General features: G+C 34.8%; 1 pseudogene; it reads left to right on the forward strand.

Annotated features, from left to right (window-relative positions):
• Positions 1 to 321: 321 nt before the first annotated feature.
• Positions 322 to 27,400, forward strand: LOC127855420 (uncharacterized; annotated as a pseudogene).
• The last annotated feature ends 360 nt before the right edge of the window (positions 27,401 to 27,760 follow it).

Below are 27,760 nucleotides of genomic sequence, written 5' to 3' on the forward strand. Positions count from 1 at the left end.
TTATAAGATGAACAGAAACGTGCTGATTAATACCTTAATTGCGCATGTTTAAACACAGTCTAAACTATTAATCACATGCATCCGGAAAATTAATTTAATATACATGTAATTCTAAATGTTTTATATTAATTATCAATTTATAGTTAATGACTATTTAAGGTCTCGTAATTAATGTGATGTTTAACCAGGCTACCGATCTATGCGGTATCTGACGTAACAAAAGCGCACAGCTTTAAATCTTACTATAATCTTGAAAACGAAGAGTTGACAGCGAGGCGCGAATCGTTAACACCCCTTTGAGTAGAGAATATAAACGCTGTTGTCCCCGTGGCTCAACTGAATGCGGTGATAAATGGGACTCAGGATTAATGAATTTATAACATTTGAGAGAATGGATGTGTAGATTATGTTTGAATATTAATTGTGGTGAGTAACTTTCAAGTTTATGATTATAAAATGATTTTTTTCTTAGGTCCATGTTTCATTTGTCATTTTTAATAAGGATGCGCAACAAAAATTAATTATATTTATTACGAAAATTGCAGTATTAAGCCAATCTGTTAAGTGTTTTAAAATATATACGTAAAGAGAGTTTACGTAATACAAAATTATTGCAAACATTTTGGTATATAGTCTACATATTTTTACATTACTTTTAAATTACGATTATGAGAGGAGAATAAAAGGCAATTTAAAATGCACTTCATTAGGATTTCAAAGATTAGCTTCCATTTTTAAACAAGCCATCCATCACTTACATTTTAATTCTACAGATTCACAAACAAATAAACAGCAAAACATAAACCATGCATAATGCTATATTGGTATAAATACAAAAGTCGAATTCCGGTGAAGATAATAATACAAAGACGATTTGGGTCGAATCTAACATGAAGTACTATGTACTCTGTATTGAAATGTGATTTTATTATTTATTTTTTTTTAATGCAAGAGTCAAAAATAATCTCGGGATGTTGTGTGATATGAAAACAAATCGTGTGCGCTCAATCAATCTAGACAAAGGTATTAAGCAATACTTAATGCTACTTAAACTACGACTATCTTCACAATATTAAGCCTATATGTACATTCCTGAGACATGACATCAATTGTAAAAAATAAGCATATTATAAAATTATTTTTGTCAGAAATTTATAAAAATAGATAAAAACTCCTAATAAAATGTTTACTTTTCCTTTAAAAAAATACATGCTTTTGTATTTGCGCTGCGCTCTGTGAAAACGGGGTTTAATGCAAGTTTTGTCCCTGCTTCGTCTGCGCAGCCCGCACATCCAAATCTTGGAGAACACTTTCCGTTGTTATGGTATTTTCGTTTGAAGAAAGTCTCTACTTAGCGAAAATCCAGTTTAGGCCGAAAGTGTAGTTTCTGATAAGACTGTGCGGACTGCACAGGCTAATCTGCGACGACACTTTCCGCACATGCATTTGACCCTGTTTTCCAAAACCGAAGCTGGTTTGTAAAGGGACAATTAAGAAAGGATTCGAATCGAATATTCACAAAATAAAATATAGAACGGTTTAACGGAGCAGAATTTTTAAATATGATTCCAAAAGAAAAAATTGCAAAATGATGGCAATCGGGTAAACTGAGTAAACAAAAAAGCACTCGTCTGATCAATAATTGTACATCAAAAAACTATAATGACATGTTAAGAAACTAGACGGAATACAATGGATGCACCTCACCTGAAGATGTATACCTTTCGGCATTTGTTATACTGTAATATCAAATGATATGACGTTTCCATTGGAATGTACAGTTTTGATAAGAAACGGGATTTAAAATCAAGTTTTGTTCTTCACCTCAAAATTACGAAAAACCAAATCCACCAATGCTACACGACAGCTACGTATATTCGCATACCACCGAGATGTAAAATTGAACTGTAATTTGACATGTTGTGTCTTTTATACTTAAAATCAGGTTAAAGCTCGATCTTAGCTCTTATTTAACTTTCTTAATAATAATATACGGACTAAAATATCATTTAACATCTTGTTATACCAGATTTTCACGAAGTTAGAATCCGCGTTTTTATGTTGGGGTTTGGCGGTCGGGTGGGCGTCGTCAAACAGGTGGTTTCCGATTAATAACTTTAGTTTGTACTGACCAAAAGTAATGACACTTTGATTTACCAAGCTTGTGTCGACGCCTAGCTTGCAATTATCTTCTAAACATTTCGAGTAAATTTAAAGGCCACTGTGACTAAAAATTAGCAACACAGTTTCTGCTCAAAGCATTGAGTTAGGATGGAGATATTGCACTACAATTGTAGCATCCTTGAAAGCTTAGCTGAGATTTGCTTTTTGAGCCACTCGGTTCAAGGTTAAGGTCACTATTACTAAAAATAAACAAACAGTAAACACGTGGTTTTCGGAAAATAACCGAGTTTGCATTGACCAATCGTGATGAAACTAAGGAAATAGCAAGTGTGTATGGGGAACTTATTTGGCTTGGTATTTGGAGCGTGTCTGGAAAAGGTCAATGTCACTGTTACTAAAAAAGAAAAATGGCAAATTTGATGCTGTGACATGTGTTCAAGAGTTTGTATTATCAAAAGTATGGTTAATCCATTTGAGTGTGATTCATTTCTCAAGACGCACTTGCTGCCCTTGCAAATCAAACCACACTTTTGCATGGTTTTATGATCTTAATTCATTTTATTCAATTGCAAGTTTTTGAATAGCAAACAAAACTGTTCGTGCCTTTGAATATATGTATGTATTGCACAATGGCATGAGTTTCGACAGATTTGGATGCTTTTAAATATTATACAGATTGCTACAAATTGATTATTAAATTTTGAAATTGATTTTGCTTAAAAAAATGGGCTCACAGTTAAATTAATGTTGACACAATATCGGTGAAAATCGCTTATAAGTTGTTTTTAAATTATATGCATGCGCATTGGATTATAACTGTCATTAGTCTAGAAATGCAAATACGTTCCTGATTAGCATTAGCGGACTGCAAAGGCTAATATGGAACGGCACTTAACGCACATGCATTAAGCCCAGTTTTCCCAGAACGAGGCTCATAGCATGTAATTATCTCGAACTACAAAAGTGTTAGTACTTAAATAAGAGGAACGTGTGTAAAGAGCGAGACGACAACTGGTGTCACAAACTAGTGAACCTTTCAAAATAAACATTTGGGTCAACCACAATTTATAACTACGGGCACTGTTTAGATGTCGCTCTATTCATATTATGCTTACTTTGAAAAAAAACCCGTGGGCGACAAACAGCTGCCATAGCATAATGAAAGGTCTTCTGTTGTTCAATCAAATCGAGCGCATGACAGTTCAAATACACCCAAACGGCAAGTGAACAAACATACTTGTGTGAACTGTTTTAAGTTGTATATTGAGTCTCAAAACGTAAATGATGTACTAATAAGTTTCGTTGTATACATATTAACTGCCCTTTTCTTGCTTACAATTTAACAAGGGTGCTTGAAATATCAAATAAATTAAATTAAGCGAAGAAGATTCGCTAAAATACGGCATTGACACAATTCAGTTCTTCGAATTTCAGGAAAAATATCGGCACATTCATAATCAAACATGTTGATAACAAATATGTAAAGTGTGCACAATGAAGAAACGGAATTTAAACTGATTGTCATGCTCTCGATTTTATTCAAAAATGAAAGACCTTTCATTATGTTTGTTGCCCACGGGTTTTTGTCAAAGTAAGCATAAAATGAATAGAGCGACATTTAAACAGTACCCGTAGTTATAAAATGCCCTAAAATGTTGGTACAGTCCACTCTCGTTATCTCGACATCGGATATCTCTATATTCTCGATATGTCGAAGTAAGCTCAATGTCACATTGTTTTCATTCTTTATCTATATAAATAAACATCGCTTATCTCGATTTTTGTTAACTCGAATAATTCGATATGTCGATATAAATTTTTGTCCCGAGTCCCGATTTAACATGTATTTACTGTGGTTTATCTCGAAGTGCGAATAACTTTCCCAGTGTCGGCAAAAGGTGAGAAACTTTTTCTTCGATACTTCACCGTCCCGCTTCGCCCGGCTGCTCCCGATACCGTGCGGTAGGAAATTGATCCGTTAATTGCATCAATGATCACACGTGTGTAATGTCGTTAGCCATTAACTCTTGATTAAGGCCTGTCACTTTAAGTGTCACTTTAACATCAATTAACTGCAATTAATACACAGCCTGCCGAAAGGTCGACAGACTAATTGTTGTTACAAACAACATTCCAAAATACATTGAGTTATATTTTTGCGTATAATATATATTTTTGCGTCGTTTACTCCACAGTTTAGAAAAATTATAACTGCATGTGTTCATGCAATTCTGTAATACTTAAAACGTCATTTTAAGCATTTAAATAGCAAAATTAATCGTGCCTGGTAAAACGCGTACATGTATATATCAGGAAGAGAGCATTATGTCACCTGGTGACGTCTTTAGTTAGATCACTTAGCAGGTATTAAGATGTTAAAAACAAGGTAAATTTTCGTCTCATTTTTTCTTTGAAAACGCCTAATCGGATCTCGAACTCTCGTTATCTCGATATTTTTTCTTGTTCCCGCCGACTTCGAGATAACGAGAGTGGACTGTATTTCTCTTTGGTATTGCTTTGTGTGTGTATAATCGCTACAAAGGCATGGTTTCTGTTGGTTAAATTAGACTGTTTCGAAACTAATGTCATCTTTCGATATTGCAAATTACCTTACGGTTATTGTGAATGATCATTTTTAATCGATTTCATATTTTTCACACCAAATAAATCATGATAACAATTTTCATTAAGTGAGAATGGGTGAATGCGGCGTTTATAGCTTGGTGATAAGTTGGTTCCTTTTTCCTAGTTCCTTATTCCTTTTTCGAATAAGGAAAAAGGAACTGCTCCTTATTCCTTATTCACGCGAAACATATTTGTTATAGGGTTTTAAAGAACAATGATGCAAACATTTCTGAAGTTAATCAAACCAAATAACTCGAATACATTTACTTTACGTATTACGTTACATATTCATGTTTCTTCTTCGCGATTGCAAAGGATTTCTTGTTTAAACCGAACCGATATTTTCTTATTCGAATACTTATTTCAAATCAACAAAACCTAAAGCATATACTATTATTTTACATGTATGTGATAAAAAAATCAATCTTTTACATTTAAACATGTTTTGTTTTTATTTTTAATCCAGTTCCTTATTCGAGGCTGAATACGGAAAAAGGAACCAGCTCCTTATTCCTTATTCAAGCCGAATTTTTACTTAAACATCAATGAAGTTGATCCAAAATTAACCACATATAAATGAACATATTATTTATATATTGGTGGTATTACCATAAGTAACTGGTTCCTTATTCCTTATTCAAATCGAATAAAGAACTGGAATTTTCTTTCGATAAATTATAAGTCAAAACGAACCAACGAGACGATTAACTCTACGAAAATTATAGTAAATGTATGTCGGGTGTAACAAATATTAATTGCAGTACAGTTCTACTTTGTTTTATTTAATAATAACAGTTCCTTATTCGGTTTAAATAAGGAACTGGTTCCTTATTCCTTATTTAAATCAAATAAGGAACTTGAATGTTCATAGTAAACAAAATATTCAAATGAACCAAAGGGACCAATACATCAATGAATATCATTGTAAATTTAGATTGGGTATCCTTATTCGGATTGAAACAGGAATAAGGAACTGGTTCCTTATTCCCTATTCAAATCGAATAAGGAACTGGCATTTCCCTATTAAACAAATTATTAAAATGAACCAAAGAGACCAATAAATCAATGAAAATCATTTTTAATGTAGGTTGGGTAAAACAACATTATTTGCAGTAAATCTCTAATAAGTTTCATTTAATTAAAACATAGTTCCTAGATATTATTGCATGCAAAATATTCAAATTTTAATAAAATGTTAAGAAAGCCAAATAGTTGTTTATTGAAGTGAAAACAACAACATTATTCAAACTTAAAAGAATCAGTATTTCTTAAATTATATTCATTGCAACATTGCTGATGTTCGGCTGCAGGCGACAAACTTTGAGATTTAATCAATATGTTTATGTTCTATACCATAAACAATCGTACAACACTGTACAGTGGTACAGAGAAAACTCTTCGGTGCAATATATGAAATAGTAAACTCCACGTTGGTCCCAATGGCATTAATTAATTATATTTATTACGAAAATTGCAGTATTAAGCCAATCTGTTAAGTGTTTTTAAATATATACGTAAAGAGAGTTTACGTAATACAAAATTATTGCAAACATTTTGGTATATAGTCTACATATTTTTACATTACTTTTAAATTACGATTATGAGAGGAGAATAAAAGGCAATTTAAAATGCACTTCATTAGGATTTCAAAGATTAGCTTCCATTTTTAAACAAGCCATCCATCACTTACATTTTAATTCTACAGATTCACAAACAAATAAACAGCAAAACATAAACCATGCATAATGCTATATTGGTATAAATACAAAAGTCGAATTCCGGTGAAGATAATAATACAAAGACGATTTGGGTCGAATCTAACATGAAGTACTATGTACTCTGTATTGAAATGTGATTTTATTATTTATTTTTTTTTAATGCAAGAGTCAAAAATAATCTCGGGATGTTGTGTGATATGAAAACAAATCGTGTGCGCTCAATCAATCTAGACAAAGGTATTAAGCAATACTTAATGCTACTTAAACTACGACTATCTTCACAATATTAAGCCTATATGTACATTCCTGAGACATGACATCAATTGTAAAAAATAAGCATATTATAAAATTATTTTTGTCAGAAATTTATAAAAATAGATAAAAACTCCTAATAAAATGTTTACTTTTCCTTTAAAAAAATACATGCTTTTGTATTTGCGCTGCGCTCTGTGAAAACGGGGTTTAATGCAAGTTTTGTCCCTGCTTAGTCTGCGCAGCCCGCACATCCAAATCATGGAGAACACTTTCCGTTGTTATGGTATTTTCGTTTGAAGAAAGTCTCTACTTAGCGAAAATCCAGTTTAGGCCGAAAGTGTAGTTTCTGATAAGACTGTGCGGACTGCACAGGCTAATCTGCGACGACACTTTCCGCACATGCATTTGACCCTGTTTTCCAAAACCGAAGCTGGTTTGTAAAGGGACAATTAAGAAAGGATTCGAATCGAATATTCACAAAATAAAATATAGAACGGTTTAACGGAGCAGAATTTTTAAATATGATTCCAAAAGAAAAAATTGCAAAATGATGGCAATCGGGTAAACTGAGTAAACAAAAAAGCACTCGTCTGATCAATAATTGTACATCAAAAAACTATAATGACATGTTAAGAAACTAGACGGAATACAATGGATGCACCTCACCTGAAGATGTATACCTTTCGGCATTTGTTATACTGTAATATCAAATGATATGACGTTTCCATTGGAATGTACAGTTTTGATAAGAAACGGGATTTAAAATCAAGTTTTGTTCTTCACCTCAAAATTACGAAAAACCAAATCCACCAATGCTACACGACAGCTACGTATATTCGCATACCACCGAGATGTAAAATTGAACTGTAATTTGACATGTTGTGTCTTTTATACTTAAAATCAGGTTAAAGCTCGATCTTAGCTCTTATTTAACTTTCTTAATAATAATATACGGACTAAAATATCATTTAACATCTTGTTATACCAGATTTTCACGAAGTTAGAATCCGCGTTTTTATGTTGGGGTTTGGCGGTCGGGTGGGCGTCGTCAAACAGGTGGTTTCCGATTAATAACTTTAGTTTGTACTGACCAAAAGTAATGACACTTTGATTTACCAAGCTTGTGTCGACGCCTAGCTTGCAATTATCTTCTAAACATTTCGAGTAAATTTAAAGGCCACTGTGACTAAAAATTAGCAACACAGTTTCTGCTCAAAGCATTGAGTTAGGATGGAGATATTGCACTACAATTGTAGCATCCTTGAAAGCTTAGCTGAGATTTGCTTTTTGAGCCACTCGGTTCAAGGTTAAGGTCACTATTACTAAAAATAAACAAACAGTAAACACGTGGTTTTCGGAAAATAACCGAGTTTGCATTGACCAATCGTGATGAAACTAAGGAAATAGCAAGTGTGTATGGGGAACTTATTTGGCTTGGTATTTGGAGCGTGTCTGGAAAAGGTCAATGTCACTGTTACTAAAAAAGAAAAATGGCAAATTTGATGCTGTGACATGTGTTCAAGAGTTTGTATTATCAAAAGTATGGTTAATCCATTTGAGTGTGATTCATTTCTCAAGACGCACTTGCTGCCCTTGCAAATCAAACCACACTTTTGCATGGTTTTATGATCTTAATTCATTTTATTCAATTGCAAGTTTTTGAATAGCAAACAAAACTGTTCGTGCCTTTGAATATATGTATGTATTGCACAATGGCATGAGTTTCGACAGATTTGGATGCTTTTAAATATTATACAGATTGCTACAAATTGATAATAAATTTTGAAATTGATTTTGCTTAAAAAAATGGGCTCACAGTTAAATTAATGTTGACACAATATCGGTGAAAATCGCTTATAAGTTGTTTTTAAATTATATGCATGCGCATTGGATTATTACTGTCATTAGTCTAGAAATGCAAATACGTTCCTGATTAGCATTAGCGGACTGCAAAGGCTAATATGGAACGGCACTTAACGCACATGCATTAAGCCCAGTTTTCCCAGAACGAGGCTCATAGCATGTAATTATCTCGAACTACAAAAGTGTTAGTACTTAAATAAGAGGAACGTGTGTAAAGAGCGAGACGACAACTGGTGTCACAAACTAGTGAACCTTTCAAAATAAACATTTGGGTCAACCACAATTTATAACTACGGGCACTGTTTAGATGTCGCTCTATTCATATTATGCTTACTTTGAAAAAAAACCCGTGGGCGACAAACAGCTGCCATAGCATAATGAAAGGTCTTCTGTTGTTCAATCAAATCGAGCGCATGACAGTTCAAATACACCCAAACGGCAAGTGAACAAACATACTTGTGTGAACTGTTTTAAGTTGTATATTGAGTCTCAAAACGTAAATGATGTACTAATAAGTTTCGTTGTATACATATTAACTGCCCTTTTCTTGCTTACAATTTAACAAGGGTGCTTGAAATATCAAATAAATTAAATTAAGCGAAGAAGATTCGCTAAAATACGGCATTGACACAATTCAGTTCTTCGAATTTCAGGAAAGATATCGGCACATTCATAATCAAACATGTTGATAACAAATATGTAAAGTGTGCACAATGAAGAAACGGAATTTAAACTGATTGTCATGCTCTCGATTTTATTCAAAAATGAAAGACCTTTCATTATGTTTGTTGCCCACGGGTTTTTGTCAAAGTAAGCATAAAATGAATAGAGCGACATTTAAACAGTACCCGTAGTTATAAAATGCCCTAAAATGTTGGTACAGTCCACTCTCGTTATCTCGACATCGGATATCTCTATATTCTCGATATGTCGAAGTAAGCTCAATGTCACATTGTTTTCATTCTTTATCTATATAAATAAACATCGCTTATCTCGATTATTGTTAACTCGAATAATTCGATATGTCGATATAAATTTTTGTCCCGAGTCCCGATTTAACATGTATTTACTGTGGTTTATCTCGAAGTGCGAATAACTTTCCCAGTGTCGGCAAAAGGTGAGAAACTTTTTCTTCGATACTTCACCGTCCCGCTTCGCCCGGCTGCTCCCGATACCGTGCGGTAGGAAATTGATCCGTTAATTGCATCAATGATCACACGTGTGTAATGTCGTTAGCCATTAACTCTTGATTAAGGCCTGTCACTTTAAGTGTCACTTTAACATCAATTAACTGCAATTAATACACAGCCTGCCGAAAGGTCGACAGACTAATTGTTGTTACAAACAACATTCCAAAATACATTGAGTTATATTTTTGCGTATAATATATATTTTTGCGTCGTTTACTCCACAGTTTAGAAAAATTATAACTGCATGTGTTCATGCAATTCTGTAATACTTAAAACGTCATTTTAAGCATTTAAATAGCAAAATTAATCGTGCCTGGTAAAACGCGTACATGTATATATCAGGAAGAGAGCATTATGTCACCTGGTGACGTCTTTAGTTAGATCACTTAGCAGGTATTAAGATGTTAAAAACAAGGTAAATTTTCGTCTCATTTTTTCTTTGAAAACGCCTAATCGGATCTCGAACTCTCGTTATCTCGATATTTTTTCTTGTTCCCGCCGACTTCGAGATAACGAGAGTGGACTGTATTTCTCTTTGGTATTGCTTTGTGTGTGTATAATCGCTACAAAGGCATGGTTTCTGTTGGTTAAATTGGACTGTTTCGAAACTAATGTCATCTTTCGATATTGCAAATTACCTTACGGTTATTGTGAATGATCATTTTTAATCGATTTCATATTTTTCACACCAAATAAATCATGATAACAATTTTCATTAAGTGAGAATGGGTGAATGCGGCGTTTATAGCTTGGTGATAAGTTGGTTCCTTTTTCCTAGTTCCTTATTCCTTTTTCGAATAAGGAAAAAGGAACTGCTCCTTATTCCTTATTCACGCGAAACATATTTGTTATAGGGTTTTAAAGAACAATGATGCAAACATTTCTGAAGTTAATCAAACCAAATAACTCGAATACATTTACTTTACGTATTACGTTACATATTCATGTTTCTTTTTCGCGATTGCAAAGGATTTCTTGTTTAAACCGAACCGATATTTTCTTATTCGAATACTTATTTCAAATCAACAAAACCTAAAGCATATACTATTATTTTACATGTATGTGATAAAAAAATCAATCTTTTACATTTAAACATGTTTTGTTTTTATTTTTAATCCAGTTCCTTATTCGAGGCTGAATACGGAAAAAGGAACCAGCTCCTTATTCCTTATTCAAGCCGAATTTTTACTTAAACATCAATGAAGTTGATCCAAAATTAACCACATATAAATGAACATATTATTTATATATTGGTGGTATTACCATAAGTAACTGGTTCCTTATTCCTTATTCAAATCGAATAAAGAACTGGAATTTTCTTTCGATAAATTATAAGTCAAAACGAACCAACGAGACGATTAACTCTACGAAAATTATAGTAAATGTATGTCGGGTGTAACAAATATTAATTGCAGTACAGTTCTACTTTGTTTTATTTAATAATAACAGTTCCTTATTCGGTTTAAATAAGTAACTGGTTCCTTATTCCTTATTTAAATCAAATAAGGAACTTGAATGTTCATAGTAAACAAAATATTCAAATGAACCAAAGGGACCAATACATCAATGAATATCATTGTAAATTTAGATTGGGTATCCTTATTCGGATTGAAACAGGAATAAGGAACTGGTTCCTTATTCCCTATTCAAATCGAATAAGGAACTGGCATTTCCCTATTAAACAAATTATTAAAATGAACCAAAGAGACCAATAAATCAATGAAAATCATTTTTAATGTAGGTTGGGTAAAACAACATTATTTGCAGTAAATCTCTAATAAGTTTCATTTAATTAAAACATAGTTCCTTATTCGTATTGAAAAAGGAATAAGGAACTGGTTGACACATTGAAACCGCTTTGTATCCTTAATCATATTTAAGGATAATAGGTAGAAATATATTGCAATACATATTTTTAATTTCGAACCTACATAAACCATGATTTTCATCGACATTTTATATTATTTGGTTAATTTTAATTTATGTTTGAGAAAGGCAATACCATTTCCTAATTATCCTCTTCATAATACTTGTTTGCAGCGTGTATAGTGACATATAATATTTAAAGAAATTTGACAGAATACGTCCATATAACATAATCATGCTTAAATAACCCACACTACATCTTAAATATAACATATCCGAAAATGATTTTCCGAAATACAGGCTTCCGAATAAGGAACTAACTTAACGCCAATTCCTTATTCAGAGGCCATAATTTCGGATATTTAAATTCGGATCATTCTAGAATAGCAAATCTATATATTCGTTAGTATTGGCTATTTTTAATGTAACTTTTTTTTTATTTATATGTCTGATAGTGTTCTTGAAGTTTTTTTATGACCCTAACTTCTAAAGAAGACTTTCCGATAGCTGAATACCAGTCATCATTTAGCTGTCCCATTCCGTTTTAATACCTAAACAGTTACAAGGGGATATGATTAAGGATGCAAAGTGATTTCAATGCGTCAACCAGTTCCTTATTCCTTTTTAAATACGAATAAGGAACTTTGTTATAATTAAATGAAACTTATTAGAGATTTACAGCAAATAATGTTGTTTTACCCAACCTACATTAAAAATGATTTTCATTGATTTATTGGTCTCTTTGGTTTATTTTAATAATTTGTTTAGTAGGAAAATGCCAGTTCCTTATCAGATTTGAATAAGGAATAAGGAGCCAGTTCCTTATTCCTGTTTCAATCCGAATAAGGAATAAGGAACTATGTTATCATTAAACGAAACTTAACAGAGATGTGCTGCAATTAATGTTTTTTGATACCCAACCTACATTTACAATGATTTTCATTGGATTTATTGGTCTATATGGTTCATTTTAATATTTTGTTTAGTACGAAAATTCCAGTTCCTTATTCGATTTGAATTATTCAAACCAAATAAGGAACTATGCTATTATTTAATAAAACAAAATAGAAATGTACTGCAATTAATATTTGTTACACCCGACATACATTTACAATAATTTTCGTTGAGATATTCGTTTCGTTGGTTCATTTTGACTTATACTCTATAGAAAGAAAATTCTAGTTTCTTATTCGATTTGAATAAGGAATAAGTAACCAGTTCCTTATTCCTTATTTACACTAAATAAGGAACTGGATAATCATCACTTAAAACTTAGTAGAAATGTATTGCAATTAGAATTTTACATATACAACCAATATATGAATAATAAGTTCATTTATATGTGGTTAATTTTGGATCAATTTAATTGATGTCTAAGTAAGAAAATGACAGTTCCTTATTCTGCTTGAATAAGGAATAAGGAACTGGTTCCTTTTTCCGTATTCAGCCTCGAATAAGGAACTGGATTATAAATAAAAACAAACATTTAATTTTTTATCACATACATGTAAAATAATTGTATATGTTTAAGGTTTTGTTGATTTAAAATTAGTATTCGAATTAGAAAATATCGGATCGGTTTAAACAAGAAATCCTATGCCAGCGCGAAGAAGAAACATGAATATGTAACGTAATACATAAAGTAAATGTATACGATTTATTTTGTTTTGATTTACTTCAGAAATGTTTGCATTATTGTTCTTTTAAACCCTATAACAAATATGTTACGCGTGAATAAGGAATAAGGAACAGTTCCTTATTCCTTATTCGAATAAGGAATAAGAAAGTAGGAAAAAGGAACCAACTTATCACCCATCGTTTATAGCCGTTTGCATGCGGAACAGTGACTTACATCACCTTGCCACTTCGAACAATACAACACTTGCAGCGTATATCATAACTAACTTAAAATGAACGTTCCAGTTTCATTACATTTTGCAATTATCATATGTCATTTTATTCACCATTCACAATTTATAAATCAGATGTTTGTTAAATTTTACTCACATTTTGTTGACTTTGACAAGTACACTTGGAGACTTTTCTAACACTTTTTAAAATTGAATATATCACTTATGCGTAAAGATTTTGATTTAAAATTGTACATGTAATCATTTGACTACAATGTCAATCGGGACACCTCGGACAATTCCGCCATATCGGCGATCGTCTCTCGGGTGTATTTGGTGGAAGGATATGTCTAACGCCTCTAGGCGGAAGATATTACACCGAAAATATAGTTCGGGTTACACACCAATAAATTTGCACTTAATCAACCGATAATACAGATATATAAGGACCAATATCTTTAAGGAGTAATATAATAGAATATTCATTAATGTTAATGTTTAAAATTAGATATTATTGCATGCAAAATATTCAAATTTTAATAAAATGTTAAGAAAGCCAAATAGTTGTTTATTGAAGTGAAAACAACAACATTATTCAAACTTAAAAGAATCAGTATTTCTTAAATTATATTCATTGCAACATTGCTGATGTTCGGCTGCAGGCGACAAACTTTGAGATTTAATCAATATGTTTATGTTCTATACCATAAACAATCGTACAACACTGTACAGTGGTACAGAGAAAACTCTTCGGTGCAATATATGAAATAGTAAACTCCACGTTGGTCCCAATGGCATTATAGTGACCAGCCAGGCAGTCACAAACTGTATATGGACCATAGCCATAAGGCCCTCAGTGGGGCTATTATCAGTATTGAGACACCTGAAAGGTTTCATGGAATGGAATGAGTGGGGCTTGATTGAATTTGAAAAAACGATTCTTTCTGTACATTTGATGATGGCAACCATACAGTACTTCTGGCAGATATTGTTTATATTTTATCCTAGGCATTTTAAGTCCAGATGTTGTTATCCCGACCAGGCAACTAGCTTTACAAAGCCTTAAACAATCCAGTGCCATTAAAATTAGGGACAGTGTAACAATTTTCAGTTTGGTAATATTATTTGCCCTTGGAAATGAACTCAATTCAGAATGGCCTCTCAAAATAAGACATACTGTATTGGAAATGTTAAAACTGAGCAGTGGTGTTGCTAAAATTTATATTATTTATCCTTTAAGAAACTTTAAGATACATATCACAGGCATGCCCATGGTTTTGGGTCTTTACTCTTTAGATGGGAAACAAAAGCACTAAATATGGTCGACAGTGCAGGCAACAATTGTAAAAAGATATTTTCCATCCCTGACTGCCATTACTGACATGAAGTAATTTAACTGTAATATGTCTGGAAACAGTGTCAGTCACACTTTTCTAAATATTGATTTATTAATGCATATGTATATATATGTCATACAAGTACAGATCATAAAATACAGTCAATTTACAACATTTAGCAATTGAAAAACAATTATCACAGGTTTTGGATCACAATGCATTGATATATCACATTTTGAATATCACAGTCAAAGTTAATCATTTAAATTCAGTTACAAGTAAATAGTCAGTGTATTTGGCAGAGATCTGAAATAACAAGTAGTTACAAGATGTTGAAATCAAGACATGATATATATACCACAGGATGCCCCATGAAAGGTTTGCAACTTATTTCCAATGGGGCCCTATAGATGGGTGGAAAATGTACAAAAATGGTGGCATTAATATGCATAAAAATATTGTTAATTTAAACTTAAGACTATAGTCTTGAGATCAAATAGTAATTAGCATATATTATTAGAGAGCATTAGTTACACAATGTTTACTACTATCTTGTCATCACATTTAAATGTACGTACAAATACTTTATTGATGACTTATTTGAACAACAGTAATATATATATACCGGTTATATATACATATATATAACATATTCGGGCTCAAAAAATGCTAGCTAAGCCCCTGAAGAATCTTTTTCTTCAGTTCACCTTTTTAATAATATTATTAACAATAGATGTAGCAGGAAGATCAGTTTCGAATATTGAACCAAGGTGTTCAACAGATGATTGAGAAACAATAGTGTGATCGTTACATATTACATTAAAATAATGAAGTTTAGATAATTTCCTTTTGGAACCAAACACTAAACATTCAGTTTTTCACAGGCGTACAGATAGTTTGTTATCCACTAACCATTTAATACAATTTTCAAGTTCTTTACAAAAAACACTACTGATGATACTAGGATCTTTTTGAAAATAAAGGATGACACTTTCATCAGCATAAAGAATAAGTTTACATAAATACAATAATCAAAAATCACTATTAATATCCTATATCAGTGTTAAGGCATTAGGAAATGGAAATGGGTGTGACAAGTAACAAGAACCCTACACATTTACATCACAAAACATCTGATATCTACAATTACTGGATATAATATAAATGTTGAAAGTTAATATAAAGAGGGCAATACAAAAGAATGTACAAAAGTAGTAATAAAGACAAAACAACCAATTTACAATGTTAAGATTTATGCAGTTGTTGGCAATAAGAGAACAATTACCATTCTTTACTTTGAATTTTGCAAGTGTAAATACATGCATGTAAATCAGAACACAAGAATTTGTTTCCCGGTCACTTTGAGCTATATAAGTGCCCAATGTTTACACTCAGTGAATTTGTAAAACCAACTTATATGTGCTAACTGTCTGTCCGAAAACCTAAACATTTCCTATAACCTTTGCAATTTTGAAGATAGCAACTTGATATTTGGCATACATGTGTATCTCATGGAGCTGCACATTTTGAGTACTGAAAGGTCAAGGTCATCCTTAAAGGTCAAATATACGGCTTCAAAGCGGCGCAATAGGGGGCATTATGTTTCTGACAAACACATCTCTTGTTTTTACATGAAAAACCACAGACATTGTTGGAATTTGCCACAAATTAGGAATTGTGTATACATTTTTTAACTCAATTTTCCACACAATGAAACAACTTTTTTAAAAGGCACCAACAAATGTTCCTCCATCCCCTTTGCACGCTAAACAAAGAATCAGTTTTTAGCTCCACTGGCCCCGGGGGTCACAACATTGAACATATGCTTATATAAGGCCTATTTTGTAAAAGCTTTAAAAAACTTCATGGCCATAACTGTATGGCATATGGCTACCAAATTTAGTATGAAGTGACATGTAATAGTTCTCTTCTTAGTTTGTTAAAATAATGCCCATGGGGTCAAATTTGAAACTGCCCCGGAGGTCACAAAATTGAATATATGCTTATAAAGTGCTTATTTTGTGAAAACTTCAAATATATTCTTGTCCATAGCCATTGGACTTAGGGCTACCAAATTTGGTATGTAATCTTATAGTCCTCTACCAAGTTTGTTCAAATTATGCCCCTTGAGTCAAGTTTGACCCTGCGCTGAGGATCACAACATTGAACATATGCTTATATAAGGCCTATTTTGTGAAAACTTTAAAAACTTCTTGTCCATAACTGTATGGCATAGGGCTACCAAATTTGGTATGTAGTGACATGTAATAGTTCTCTTCTTAGTTTGTGCAAATTATAACCCTGGGGTCAAATTTGAAACTGCCCCGGGGGTCACAAAATTGAATATATGCTTATAAAGGGCTATTTTTTGTGAAAACTTAAAAACCTTCTTGTCCATAATCATTGGGCCTAGGGCTACCAAATTTGGTATTTAGTGACATCTTATAGTCCTTTACCAAGTTTGTTCAAATTATGCCCCTGGGGTCAAATTTGACCCTGCCCTGGGGGTCACAAAATTGAACATACGCTTATATGGAGCCTTTTTTGTGAAAACTTTAAAAACTTCTCGTCCATAAACATTCGGCCTAGGGCTACCAAATTTGGTAAGTAGTGACATCTTATAGTTCTCTACCAAATTTGTTCAAATTTTATCCCTGGGGTCAAATTTGACCCTGCCCCGGGGGGTCACAAAATTAAACATATGCTTATATAAGGCCTATTTTGTGAAAACTTCAAATATATTCTTTTCCATAACCATCCGGCCTAGGGCTATCAAATTTGGTATGTAGTGACATCTAATAGTCCTCTACCAAATTTGTTCAAATTTTATCCCTGGGGTCAAATTTGACCCTGCCCCGGGGTCACAAAATTGAACATATGCTTATATAATGCCTATTTTGTGAAAACTTTAAAAAAAATCTTGTCCATAACCATTAGGCCTAGGGCTACACAATTTGGTATGTAGCCAGTAGTGATATTGTATAGTCCTCTACTTAGTATTTTCAAATTATGCCCCTGGGGTCAAATTTGACCCTGCCCTGGGGGCCACAAAATCAATTATATGCTTATATAGTGCCTATTTTGTGAACACTTTAAATATCTTCTTGTCCTTAACCATAAGGCATACGGCTACCAAATTTGTTATGTAGTGACATCTAATAGTTTTCTACCAAGTTTGTTCAAATAATGCCCCTTGGGTCAAATTTGACCCTGCCCGGGGATCACAAAACTGAACATACACTTATATGGGGCCTATTTTGTGAAAACTTTAAAAATCTTTGTGTTCATAACCATTGGGCCTAGGGCTACCAAATTTGGTATATAGCGGCATCTAATAAACCTCTACCAAATTTGTTCAAATAATGCCTCTGGGGTGAACTTTGAACCTGCCCCGGGGGTCACAAAATTGAATAAACGCTTATGAAGCGCCTATTTTGTGAAATCTTTAAAAATCTTCTTGTCGAAACCATTCGGACTACAGCTTCCAAATTTGGTATGCAGCAACATCTTATAGTCCTCTACAAAGGTTGTTCAAATATGACCTTTGGGTCAACTTTGACCCTGACCCGCGGGTCACAAAATTGAACATTATATACGCTTATATCTTGCTTATTTTGTGAAAACTGTTAACATATTCTTATCCTTAACTCTAGGACCAAGGGCTACCACATTTTGTAAGTAGTGAGGTATAGTTGTCCTCTACAAAGTTTGCTCAAATTATGCCCCTGGGGTTAAATTTTACCCAGCCCAGGGGGTCACAAAATTGTTCATTTGCTTAAATAGGGCCTATATTTAAGTATTTGCACATGCTGAGAATATTTGTTTCGGCCTTTTCTTAGCAGTGGAGCGATAAAGGGCCACCGTGGCCCTCTTGTTTATAAGAATATGTCAAAATGGGCAAAAGTCAGGGACAATACTGTCTAAATGCCCTTATAACAACTCTGGTGACATGCGGCTGTAGTATATTTTTTCTGTAAATTTACAGCGAAACACAATGTCATCATCATAAATGTATTGCTTACATGTATATAAATATGTTACGAGGTCTTACCCGGTATTTATACAAATTAACCTGGATATTTATGAAAAACACCATCTCCTTGTAAAGTGTAAAGAGAGAAGGCATTTGTTCACCAGTAACATTATGTTCAGTACCGGTAAATTGCAAGCAACGAACATGAAAAATTCAGTTCCCAATTCATAGAGTTTTTAAAAAGTTCAACTTTGCTTAAGTAATAATGCATCAATGTTAATTCTAAAGAAAAAGAGTAATCATTTATGCCTTAACTGTTCTGCTGTCCAGAAGCAAGGACGGCATACACAAGCTTTACAACATTTATAGTTTTAGTTACTTAACAATCTAAAATGAATGTCCATTCTAAGTTTGCTGTTGTATTTTTCCTTAAATCATACATGTTTCTTGCATAATTGAATGTTCATTTCCATGGATCACAATGTATATAGAAACAAACATTATTTTGAATTATCTTTCACAGTTATATATTTAATATTAGGTTAATTTTGGGATACACTAAAGCAAATATTAACATTTGTCTCAAAATGGATCATCCTCTGAAGCCCCCGATGGGATTCAAACCCATACCTCTTTCCTCTGGAGATGAAAGTATTCTATCTTAAAATACAAGGGCATGTAAGAGGAAAACTAGCAATTTCAAAGGGACTTTTTCACAGATTAGACATGTATTGAAGTTTGTTATTAAATACTTTAAATTGATAAGTCACAAAATCTAACTATAACATAAGAACTCCCCAAATTATTTTTTTCATTATAGACTCTATGCTATATTGATAATAGCTAAAGAAACTTCAGCGTACAGTTTACATAGTATTGACAGACCTGTATAAAGTCGCGCCAGTCAAAAATCATAAAAAAGCGACATTTAAAGTTATGGTAGCCAGAACTATATTGATAAATGCAAACATACGATCTAAAAAGCTGCAATAAAAAAACAATAATAAAATTGAATAAAAATATAAAAGTAACCCACAAATGAGCTTGAACCATTGACCCCATGGAGTAAAAGTCTACCGTTTAGACCACTCGGCCATCCATACTCATACAATGAGTGATGTGTTTCATACTTTATCAAGTTTATGTAAGCAATCCTCGTATCTCACAAAAATTCAAAATATAACGATAACAGTCGATTTAATTTTAAATTTACTCGATCATCGATGTAAATACTATAAGTACTCGTTTCAGTATATCAGTAATGGCATCTTTAAATTTTAACAAGTTTTTAAGTACGTTGTGGGAATTCACAGATCTACATTAAATTATTACTTAAAGAATGCTATCTAGAAAAAGACGAGCTAAAAGACACATTTTAATTTTTCCTCTTTACGAGGAGGCCGCCATCTTGTTTTCTAAAGTAGTTCCAAATCCAATATGCCGGCCGCCTACGTACATCAGAGAGACGGTGTGGTGTAGCCCACTGTCCGATGCGTTCAGATTGACTACAATGTGTGCAAGCTCGCGATAAAATCATTCATCCGTGACGAACGGATGCTTTAGCACGTGGGGTAGGTATCGTTTCATCTTTTTAGAAGTGGAAATGGTGAAACGCGATATAATTATATTTTAATTTCGATTTCATCGTTTTAGGTGGGTTCTTGAACCAAGACAAAAATAAAATAAATTACAAAAGCAATATGACTCGCATGAATATTCCGTATCGCAACCACGCCATTGGCATGTTGTAGGCTACCTTCCCCACACGCTTAAGTGTCCGATCGTCAGTGATGAATGATTTTATCGTGAGCTTGCATACAATGAAGGCAGATGATCACACGCACAATTTTAAATCAAAATCTTTATTCATAGCTGAGATACTTAAGTTAAAAAAAATCAATAGAAAAGTCACCATGTGTATGCTCATGTGGAAGGGTGACGAAACATCCCTCAAAGTTGTATAAACAAATGTGTGGCTTTAACGCATTCATGTCTAGCGTCCTGAAAAAAGGACATTGCAAACAGCGTAGACCCAGATGAGACGCCGCATAATACGGCGTCTCATCTGGGTCTGCGCTGTTTGCTTAAAGGAATTTCTTTATAAAATATTATAAATATAGAAATAAATATACTTGACATCCCTAATTTTGGAAATAAATTGATCCAATTTAGAAGGATGGGAGAGTCCACTGGGCATAAATGGGTTAATGAGAAAGAGAAATGCTCACGTTGTTACAGCCATGTGAGGACACACAAGGAAATCGAATTTGATAGATTCGTGACTTCTCACAACGCTGTTGTTTTACGTTGTACGATTCTGAGAATTTGACTTTGAAATAGTGTTCTTTTTTACGTTTTATTCTTTCTTGTAAATCAATTTCAATTAAATTAATAGAAATAAATACTTACGTGCTGAATTATTTTTCGTCCAAGTTTCAACAAAATTCGTTCAAAAATAATGGAGTTATATTGATTTGAAGACGTGTTGCGTTAGAAAAGTCACTTGAGCCTGTATCTGCTTTTAATATCATAATTATAAAATGTAATGAATTGATGAATCAGAGAGAGTCAAAAGTGGTGTAAAAAGAAACAAACAGTACACGTGTGTTCTCGTGTTATTTATTTTAGTTGTATGTCTGTCTCTCTTCGTGTTAATTTGATCGTTGTAAATAAAATTGTGAGATTTATGTTGTTGTTGTTTTTATTTCAGACTAACGGTTTAAGTCGATGACAATGGATTTGTATTTGGCAGCCATTTTGATTTGCAACATCATCACCTTCGTTGCATGCCAGACCAATGAAAATGCTTCATCGACAGACCCCAGTCAACAGCCGTATAGTTCTCCCCAACAAAACGCTGAGCAGGAAGTTAACCTTACACAACCAAATTCGTGCCTAATTATGCCAGCAGTTCGAGAGCAGACCCAGTTTCTCCGGGATTCGGTAATGTATATCTTTGAGCTGGAGATTTATAATCAGTCTGAGGACCCACTGCGCTCAGATATTTCCAGAACGTTTAAGCCATGGAAGTGGTACCGTACGTCATCGGAACACGGCAAGACGCTTCTAACTCTTTCATTTAATTACGACATTCTTTCGCTGTCAATCCTTACAATCGGCGTACAGCGCGTCCCTCTGAAACTTCGAGACGTTCCTGAAGGATGCTTCAAGCGTCTAACGGCTGAGGAACGCGTTGACATGATCCGCGAAAAAGTCTTTGACAATTTCAAGAAACGTAAAAGCAAGAAAAAACCGCAAGAGGGCGACGAGGAATTAGAGAAGATTATTCAACCGGAGGTCATTTATGTCTGCAACGAGATGATACGAGATGTGAACGGGAAAGCCGTTTTTGCGAATCGATGTTGCGCGCGCGACGCGGACGGCGGTGAAGTCACGTGTTCGGAGCAAGATGTCAACCTATGGATCACGGTGTTGTATATTTGCATCGGTCTGGTCAAACTGATGATCTTCATGTTTTGCCCGCTTCTGATACCATCCACCATGTACACCGCGTCCTACGTTGCAGCCGAATACGTGGTGAAACTGACAAAAGACCTCACGTTCAAAATGTTCGTCAGCGAAAGCCCGACTACGTCTGTCCGGTACAAACATAGGTTCACTACGGAGGATATCTCAAAATGGCGTCGGTTTAGAGAATGCGTGATGACCTTGCCAATGGATCAAATCATTGATGTTAAAATAAACGAACTACGGATCAAAGTGAAGGGAAAGCGAATAATCCCTGCTAATGACCCCCCGACTGGTTTGCTCCGGACATTCTATGATAATCTTATACGGTGTAAAATACGCGGTTTAGAGCCATTCAAAACTTGCTGCAACAAAAGTGTCTTTGCTTCTTTGGAGCCATTGGTGAAACACAAGTGTACCTGGGAAAACTTAGTTCTTACTGTAATTAAAATCATGTGTTTGGCGTTGGTCCCAGCTCCATTTTATCTTAGAGCTTTCATATTTTATAAATTTGAAGAAGATGAAATACTATTCAGAAATAATATTGTGGAAGGCCTGGGGCTCAAAAGAGAGTTCAACCCGTTTCGTATGAACTTTGTGCAGTATTTTACTCCGACACACTGGCTGTTCATACTCTCCTACTCAGTGCTCATAGTTGCCGGTTTGGTGATCGGCTTCGCAGAAGACAGGTCACGAGATAAACTGAAATCAATCGTGCGCTCCGCGTTTCACGACATGCAGAATGTGTCTCGCACGAACGTGCTTCAAGTTGTGCTCGGGTTTCTACTATGGCCGTTCCGCAAACTAGGGCTTCTGGCCTTTATTTCCTGTCCAGTCGTCTGTGCGGTGACGGCCCCTGTCTGGGCTTCAGTATTTGTCATCTACAGTGTTCCAACGGTGTATCTAGCTTACCGACTAATATACCACGTGCGCAGCAAGCTCGGCAGTGACGTCAGCATGTTCAAATCAGGCAAACCCTTAGGCAAAGCGAAACAAACTGCTTACACAATGCATCAAAAGCTAACATCTATTGACAAAAAGGTTCATATCGCTAGGACGAAATTTTACGACGAAGAAAAGCAGAGCCCGTGCGTGACGGGATTTGGTCGTCTGGCGGCTTTTCGTCGTCTGCTAATCCAGATGCTTGTCGGTGTGTTTTGCCTCGTGGTGTTGTTCGCGTCAGTGCTACTGTTTGTCGAATCGATTGGCGTTATCGTCGAGATGCTGGTGTTCACAATGATGGGGATTATAGTGAACGCCGGATCGACGTTACGTTACGTCAGCATGGCGTTGCTAGTGATTGTGTACATGCATAACTGCTACGATAACGTGTACGAAAACTACCTGATGTTCAACCAGAATATTTTTGAAGCGGTGATGGAAAAGGTGGAGGATCTTAAAAAAGTGGCGAGTCTTCCATCCAGCATGCAGGAAAACGCCGCGTTTCAGGTAGTTACATATTGCAGTTCTGGGGCAACGTTGCTTAATGCATATGCGTAGTGTCGGCCCAGATTAGTCTGTGAACTCCGCACACGCTTATCAGGGAAGACACTTTCAGTTGTTATGTCATATAACGTTTAAATGAAGTCTCAACTTAGCAAAAATCCAGTTGACGCGGAAAGTGTCGGCCATGATGGCCTGTGCGAAGTGCACAGGCTAATCTAGGACGACAATTAACGCACATGCATTAATGGTTAGTCAGTTTTTCCATAACGATGCTTTATAAATCAGAGAACTATCGACAAGTTACATACTATCTTATCGTAGATAATAATAATGCCGTAACAAAGAAAAGAGGGAATACTTAATTCACCATGGACGTCAGTTCATCTGTCTGCCCGTCTATCTTTCCGTTTACCTCTCTGTCCGTATACACATTCCGAATGCTTTCTATACTACCTTGATACGTTAAAGTAAGTTAAACATTACAAAAGGTATGCCCCTTCTTCATCTAAGACATTGGTGCATAATTATTACGACACATGATATTATAACAAACTCTAGTTATATTCGTCTTTGATTAGTACCGTTGAAACCAGTGTACCCCGAGCTTTGTAGAGTAGATGCCACGAACATGATGTCAATGAACAAGTTTTTGATTTGGTAGAAATAGAGAGAACAAGTACAAATGTTTAGTAGGTCGTTGTAATTGCTTGATCAATGTATGTTTGGGTAAAGGATTAAATAGATTTATCAATTTGATTACAACTATTGCCCATTAACATCGTCGAGTACGGGACCACCACGTGTACAGTGTACTTCGGGTACGATCTCACATCGTCGGACACATTTCACACATGATTACAGTGTTCGAGCTTGATAATAATTCTCCCAAGGAATAATGATGGGTTTATTGGTGGGCCTTCTATTAGTTTTATTACTGTTCATTTACCTATTATGAATGAGTGTACCAAAACGATCGCAAAACTTAATAATTATTTCAGTGAATTAAGCAAAATTGACGTTAAAGAAAAAACAAACTGAAATAACAAGCATTATTCCAATATGGCCATGTATCCACATACTGAGTTTGGTAAATATTACCTAGCTAAATATTTTTGAGTCATGGCAGGAAACCAGATTTTTTGAGCGCACAGACAGACAAACAGATGGACACAACTAAAATAGCGTAAATCTTTCTCATATGGCCTTATATCCACATACGAAGTTGCATCAACCTTATAACGTACTTTAAGAGTTATCACGGGATCCAGATTTAAGTGTTTATTTATTTCTGTAACCAGAGCAAATACAGTTATCTCCGGATCGATGTCTTCATTTGCCAATACTTCCGTTACCCTGGCACCTACAGTTCGCGTCTAATGGAAATACTGAAATAAAGTGCATATGGCCCTCTACCAGCATAACAATTTAGCATGAAAATTATTTGACTTATCGAATAATCGGGATTCGAACTGACATACAGGATGAAGTACATGTGGCCGGACAGAGGCTAAATTGATAGTCCCCTAAAAGGCTCGATTGGTCATTGTCGGCTCGGGTACTACTTTCATGTACCCCGGGTACTCTTAAGTATACTTACATGTACCTCGGTTACGGTAAATATACTTAATCGTACCCGGTCGAAATTAGACTGTACCCGAGTTGTATTCCCGCCCAAAATCCGATGTCGTAATACGCGCTATCGATTATCTTAAACAAACTTCTCTTTAAAAAAAACTGCATCAACATGCTTTTTGAATACGAATTTCGATAATATAGAGGCCATTTTACAGAAATGTGAATATAATTAATTTCAAAGAAATAGCCGACAAAGACCGATTAAGCGTTAAATTTCCGGGTACGTTTTAATATATATATACCGTACCCGGGGTGCATGTAAGTATACTTAATAGTTCCCGGGGTACATGTAAGTAGTACCCAAGCCGACAATGACCAATTGAGCTAAAGTAAGACTGGTACCGGAATTATTTAAACTTAGATCTTTCTAATGACTTTTTTCTAACGCTTTGTACCAAACAAGTCACGCACACAATTGTTTTTAAGAAAGAATGAACAACTGTTCGCTCTGTTGTTTAAACGAATGATTAACAGTTCGATATACAAATACTTAATATACAAAAAAAGGAAACTAAGCAATGGCGTTTTTACCAGGTCAGAAGACGCCCGAAACTCACAATCGGCGCAGCATTATCATCACTTCATAATTCATTTCAGTTAAATACAAATCCATACTATTACTTGCAGGTTAAGCCGGTGGAAGCGGTGGACGAGATTCCAACAACCATAGATCTGGAGAAGAAAGATCCACAATGGCGGATAGGCCACCTTATGCTATTTTTAGATTCCTTCGACACACCCAGAATTCCGTTGAACCTTTTCAAAAAGCTATGTGAGGTCAGAGTTCACGGCGCACCTGGTCCAGTGTACATTAACCTTCTTAAAGCCACCTTGAAATTTTCCATTATTGTAGTGTTTTTGTTCTTTGTTATGATTGTCGTTATGGCGTTTTGAAGTGCACAACAGATGTCGTCAACCAATCAGACGCTAGCCACGCTTGCTGGTGGCTTCGTACCGATGTTGCTGAAAAACGTTCTATCCACAAAAGGGGAGAAACTCGATTTGAGAACGCTAAGTTTCAAAGGCCAGCTCGATGAAATTATTTCAGAATTCAAGCAAAGATGGCCGATAAACGATATGGTTGTAGAACTGTTTGATCCAAACGCAGTTGAGAAAACGGAAGAGAAGGTTGAGGAGGGCGCTGCAAATAAGATAGATAAGGACAAACGCAGCGATGCCAATCCGTGCAAGGATACGAAAGACGATTCCGGAAAGCAAACAGACGACAAGAAAGAAAAAGAGGACAACCACAAAGATGTTCAGAACGTTAAAGAACACACTTTAACAGCTGCAGGTAGCACATTAATGGTCCCCGGTACTTTCTCCGATAGTACAGAGGACTTACGAAAAGTCGATGACCACAAAGGAGTTCCGGAGTGTCTTCGTAAACTCTCGATAAATCCCTTGGAGGACAACCAGGTTGACATCTTTGTAGACCTAAGTGTCGTTCACGAGACAACTCCATGGAAGTGGATGTTCAGAGGATCTGACGAGTCCATTGACGGACACTCCATGACAATGCTCAATGACTTCCACGTGCCCAACAACGAAACACGCCTGTCAAATGACCCGGATATGAACACAGATAGCTTGCAGAGGCAGTTTAAGACGCATCGTCCAACTACCAGAGAAAATCATTTTGGAATGTAATTGTTTGTCTACGCTTTTTTCAACTTTAATTTGGTTTCATTCTTAGAAATGCTCTAGCTTACAGGTGAAACGTATTGTGAAGTTCAGTCGATTTTTGTATAGACTGAAATAAGCTGTCAGGGAAGATGGTTAGAATATAATTATACATGGTTGATTAAAAGAACAAATACCATGATAAGTGATGGCCGGCTGCATATCAAATCAGACTGAATGAATTTTGTTAACTCCAAGAAACATATCTGCTCCCGACGAGCTTGTTGCAGCAAACACGTCGGTGTACATCGCCTAACCAAGTGCATGAAACAGACCAACCAGCAACCTATTTACTTCTATGATATGTCCAATGTAAAACATGTGTAAAACAATATGCAAAATGTACCGTTTATCTCTGTATTGAACTAAAAACACTACAGTTTTAATACTTTATTATAGATATAGATATAACAACATATGTTAGAATAATAAATAAATACAATGTAAATGCAATGGATTCATGAAAACAAATCACAAATACTACATCAAGCTATTCGACTATAGGGGACATAATCACGTACAATTGAAAACAGCAAAGAAACAAGATGTTGCGTTCAACTAACGCAGATTTATCAGATGCAAGCCTTGTTAGTATTGATGCATTCATTGGTCCATTTGAACATGCTCGAATCCAAAAGTAGGTAAATTTAATGGTCAACATGAGGTCTGGTGATGTGAGGGTGCTGAGTGTTGAACAGAAGTATTAAAGCTTTAAAGTACCGGTAAG

The sequence above is a fragment of the Dreissena polymorpha genome, chromosome 13 (genome assembly GCF_020536995.1).
Source record: "Dreissena polymorpha isolate Duluth1 chromosome 13, UMN_Dpol_1.0, whole genome shotgun sequence".
NCBI lineage: Eukaryota > Metazoa > Mollusca > Bivalvia > Myida > Dreissenidae > Dreissena > Dreissena polymorpha.